Consider the following 6,002-nt stretch of genomic DNA (forward strand, 5'->3'; position numbering starts at 1 on the left):
CCCCAACGTTCATTGGAGTGGCCCCACGGCAAGAGGTGGCAAAGCCCAAGAGCTCGCTAATCGTCTCATTCAAAGAGAGGGTTTTACCCAAGTTGTAAACAAGCCCACAAGGGAGGGGAACATCCTTGATGTGTTTCTAGCTAGACCATACAATATGTTCTCGGAAGGAGAGGTAATTCCTGGTATAAGCGACCACTCAGCGGTATGTATCAATATTCAATGGGAATTCCGGGTACCCGAGAATAGGGTAGTAAGAAATTCGGTGTGGAGATACAGCAAAGGAGATAGCAATGGGTTTCGTACCTTGTTGAAGGAACGTTTTCAGGACTGGGCTTGTACAGGGGGAACTGTAAACGACATCTGGAACAGTTTCAAAGACATTGTCAACGAAGGGCTGGAAAAATTCGTTCCAAAAATGACTCTCAAAAGTAACACCGACCCCGAGTACTATAACTGCGCAATAAAAAAACTAAAGAGAAAGGCTAGGAGGAGTCACTCTATGATCAAGTATGGGAACCCATATCTGTGCAAATATATAGTAAATCGATAGTAAAAGAACTGAATAGGGAAAAGAGGGTAGCAAAAGAAGAATACTTAGTGAACATTCTCACTAAAAACGATACAAATAAATTTTACAAATACTTAAGAAGACGAAAAAACAGCCAGGCGAAGGTAGGCGTGATCCAAACCCAAGGGGGGGACATTATAACAGATGATGAAGGGAAAGCAAATGAGCTCAACAAGTGGTATGGAAGTGTGTTTAGCAAGGATTTCAGTGGAAACCTCCCCCCACGTGTTTTTCATGTTTGTGAAGGGGAGAACGTATTATGTCCGGGTGAACTAGTCATCACACCTTCAAAGAGTAATATTGTTATTCCTAAGTATATGAAGATCTGTGACCGCGAAGTTATGGACAAAGTAAAAAAGCTTAAAGTCAACAAATCGATTGGCCCTGACAACATCTCTGGAGACGCACTCAAATTAGGGTCAGAGGCAATGATACCGTATCTGCGCACCATTTTTAACATTACGTTAAATAATCATCAAATCCCCGATGATTGGAGGAAGGCTTATGTAATACCAATTTTTAAGGGTGGGACCAATAGCAGTGTAGAGAACTATCGCCTGATTAGCCTAACGTCTGTAACCTGTAAACTAATGGAGAAGAAGGTCGCAAAATATCTACGTGACCTCTGGGAGGATAAGGACTGGCTATTTAAATACCAACATGGCTTTCGCAAAGGGTACTCATGCGAAACCCAACTACTTGGACTCTGCCAGGAAATATCAGACTGCTTAGACAAAGGTAAAGAAATAGATGCAGTTATACTCGACTTCTCAAAAGGGTTCCCCATGACAGATTGTTAGATAAAATTGGAAAACTAAATATTGATAAAAGAGTACTACTATGGACGAAGGCCTTCCTACAAGATAGAACCCAGCAGGTTCGTGTTGGGCACAAAATCTCAGAAGAAACCCGCGTCACATCCGGAGTACCTCAGGGTAGCGTGCTTGGTCCTCCTCTGTTTCTTTGTTACGTGAATGACCTTGCGGAATGTGTCAATTTCAAAATACGATTGTTCGCTGATGACTGTATACTCTATAGGGAAATCAGCAGCAGCAGTGATCGCGACGTTCTGCAGGGTGACATAGATAACGTGGCTAATTGGATCAAAATCAACAAAATGGAGATAAACATTGCAAAAACTATCCACATCTCATTCACCAAAAGGAAGGCAGGTGAGGGAAGGGTATATAAAATAATGGGAGAAACGATTGTAACAAAAGATAATTGTAAATATCTAGGGGTACACCTAAGTAAAGACAGGGTGGGGACTTCACACAGATTATGTGGTAGGCAAGGCCTTTAAATCGCTCCACTGGGTCATGCGGAGCCTCAAAGGAAGCACTAAATCAACTAAAGAATTGGCCTACAAAACAATTGTAAGGCCTATTGTCGAATATGCGACCACAGTATGGGATCCCTTTGAAATAGGGCATGTGAAAAAATTAGAAGCAGTGCAAAGGAAGGCTGCCAGGTACGTTTTAGGGCGACATAGGCAGACCGACAGTGTAAGTGACATGCTAGGCTCACTAGGATGGGGGTCACTAAAGAACAGACGGAAGCTGAATAGACTGTGTGCCATTTTTAAAATATTGAAAGCTGACGGAGGCTGGAAAGAACTGAAAGAGAGTGTAAATAAGCCATGTTATCTCGGCAGGAATGATCACCCGCTTAAAATCAAATACATGCCCCAAAGGACAAACACCGCCAAGTTTTCGTTCCTAAATATGGGAATCAAAGAGTGGAACCAGCTGCCTGATCTTTTTAGAGCTCTTTAAGCCCTTACCCAAAAGCATTAAATCATTTTGGCGTGAATGCAAAAGGTATACATGATGGGATTATTTAATGACACTATTTAATGGCGACTATTTAATGACACTGTGATATGTTTTAAGAATGACTACTGTTTGTTATATCATGTCATTGCCACCCGGCTTATCGCCTAACAGCAATGTATCCCAAATAAATAAATAAATATATATATATATGTATATATATATATATATATGCTTTCGTAGACGTAACACGGAAGTTCCGAATAGTACAATACACAGTAACACACAATATAGAAACACAAAAAAAGAAGAACACTCACACATTATTTCTTGATATTTCGACGGAAACAATCCGTCTTCATCTGAAGATATAGAAGTTATGAGAAGAATTAGAAGAATTAAAAAATAGAAGAATTACTTCTATATCTTCAGATGAAGACGGATTGTTTCCGTCGAAATATCAAGAAATAACGTATGAGTGTTCTTTTTTTGTGTTTCTATATTGTGTGTTACTATATATATATATATATACACACACACACACACACATATGTATATATATAGGTATATATGTGTGTACATATGTATAAATACGAGGGTCATCCGGAAAGTAGTACCCGTTCGTGAAATAAAGACACAAAAGTAAATATTAACAAACATAAAAAAATTTATTTGAAAGAGGATACTTTAAACTACTTCTCAACATAATCTCCAAGCAAATTAAGGCATTTGTCATAACGTGTGACAAGTTTCTGTATTCCTGCTGCATAGTCCTTCGCCGCCAGCTCATTGAGATACGCGAGGGACCCATCTTGCACAAATTTTTGCATAATGCAGATGGTGTTTAACAATTTCATGAACAATTGTTCGAGAAACATTGGGAAAATGCTCACAGATGTCATCAATTGTGACGCGCCGATCGTTCCTCACGAATTCGTCAACTGAGCTCACCAGTTGGTCTGTAATGACAGACAGTCTCCCCGAACGCTCATCGTCGTGTGTGTTCCCCCTCCCCATGTTGAAGTTGCGACACCACCGCCGAACAGACGACTCGTCCATTACATTGTCTCCATACACCTCCTTTAATTGGCGATGAATATCACATGGGCGAACGTTTCTTGCATTGAGGAATTTAATCACTGCCCTCACTTCACAACTGGCGGCGTTCTCAATTTTTTTAAACATTGTAAACAATCACAGAAACAACACAGGCAATGCTAGCGTCACGCAACTTGGCTCAGAGAAGGCAGACAAGCCACTGAAGCTATCTGACCTCGTCCAGCGGCTACTCGCGTCGTCAGCACTTCATGCGGCACGAACGGGTACTACTTTCCGGATGACCCTCATATTTCTATATATATATATGCATACATATGTGTTTATATATACATATATGTATGTATATAAATATATATATTAAATTGGCAACAAAGTGGGTCACGGTAGTCCAGGGGGTAGAGCGCTGGACTACTAACCGGAGGTCTGGGATTTGATTCCTGGGCAAGCCAATCTCAGTGGTTCACCCGCGGGTCGTGGCTCATGTTAGCATCAAAGATGCTGTGGATCATATATCAAAGAGATTCTGGATTCCATCAAGGAATTGATCTTGGAAGTGAAGCATGTGGGTGGCATCTTGGGAGTTGATGTGACACTCTTTATCTGCAGCCTTGTTCCGAGGATTGATCGTGGACTTCTGGTTTAGAGCTGATTGGAAGGCATTAATCACAGGTTGCAGTTTCTGCAATGATATCAGGGTGTCCTTCGCCGGCCTTAAGCCGGGGATCAAATCGTGTAGGAAACCCCTGAACAATTCTGGTTTTCACTACACATCTGAAGCCGCCAGGTGTGCAGTGGATAGGATATTCGAGCACTGCAGGGCTTTTTTTTAAAGTGTAGGTCAAATAAGGGGTTTCTAAAATCTTGTTTGCCAAATTATTTAACTTTAAATGAAGTGAGGGTCAGTGCTAGCAATTGTTCATTTAACATGAATCACATAGCATTGGATGGATAATTTTATAAGGCATATAGTATTAATAAGAAAACGATCCTTGTAAAAAGTTAAAAACAAGTGTATTTCCAAGGAAGCATTATCTGAATTGGTATTAATTGCTGAAGTTTAAAAAACTAAGTCGCAGAATATTATTGTGACTTCCAATAATGCAGGGAAAATTTTATTAAATAATTCACTTTGAATAAGGTCGCAGCAACCTTATTCAAAGTGAATTATTTAATTATTATTAATTTAATCATTTAAAATTGATTTTATGAAATTTAATAATCATCAAAAGCCGGCAGTGAAATTTGCCTTAAATCCTTTCCTGTAAACAGAAATGACGAGAGTAGACAGAATCAGGTGGGTGATTTTATTTCCATTAAAATCTCTCGCCTTAGCATAACCTTACCTTGTTAAGTTATTCTAGATAATGGTTTGGAAAGTATCTCATGTTCGATTAAAAGTGCTGAATCCAAAGAATCTATTTATGCACAATTTACCAGCCGTCGTATGACAAAGATAATTCAATACAAGGACCAGACCAGCAAATCATAAGTTTCCCATTCCAAAACAACAATGGTAACATTTTAATTAATGGAGATTTAATTATCCCATCTATTGATTGGAACACTATTGTATAAAAAACAGGGGGGAAAATAAAGATACCTGCAAGGCACTATTACATTCCTTTACGCTGAGCTCTTGTAACTTCACCAACTAGAGGCAATAATATTCTTGATTTATTAGCAACGAACGTACCTAAAAAAGTCTTAACTATAGAAATTATTAAAGGAATTAGTGAACACAGCAGTAAAATTTCAAGTTTTCACTGAATGAGGTCTTAATCAAGAAGCCAAAATGGAAAATTTATTTGTTCAACAAAGGAGGCTATTAAATGTTTAAAGTGTGTGTTACCGAGCTGATGTGGAGTCCCTTCATTGAAATTACATGCTCAGGAGTCAACAGGTTCATTCCAAGTAAATTAATAATACGAGGGTCATCCGGAAAGTAGTACCCGTTCGTGAAATAAAGACACAAAAGTAAATATTAACAAACATAAAAAAATTTATTTGAAAGAGGATACTTTAAACTACTTCTCAACATAATCTCCAAGCAAATTAAGGCATTTGTCATAACGTGTGACAAGTTTCTGTATTCCTGCTGCATAGTCCTTCGCCGCCAGCTCATTGAGATACGCGAGGGACCCATCTTGCACAAATTTTTGCATAATGCAGATGGTGTTTAACAATTTCATGAACAATTGTTCGAGAAACATTGGGAAAATGCTCACAGATGTCATCAATTGTGACGCGCCGATCGTTCCTCACGAATTCGTCAACTGAGCTCACCAGTTGGTCTGTAATGACAGACAGTCTCCCCGAACGCTCATCGTCGTGTGTGTTCCCCCTCCCCATGTTGAAGTTGCGACACCACCGCCGAACAGACGACTCGTCCATTACATTGTCTCCATACACCTCCTTTAATTGGCGATGAATATCACATGGGCGAACGTTTCTTGCATTGAGGAATTTAATCACTGCCCTCACTTCACAACTGGCGGCGTTCTCAATTTTTTTAAACATTGTAAACAATCACAGAAACAACACAGGCAATGCTAGCGTCACGCAACTTGGCTCAGAGAAGGCAGACAAGCCACTGAAGCTATCTG

This window comes from Hetaerina americana, unplaced genomic scaffold, assembly GCF_022747635.1.
Source record: "Hetaerina americana unplaced genomic scaffold, ioHetAmer1.1.p SCAF_5, whole genome shotgun sequence".
Taxonomy (NCBI): Eukaryota; Metazoa; Arthropoda; class Insecta; order Odonata; family Calopterygidae; genus Hetaerina; species Hetaerina americana.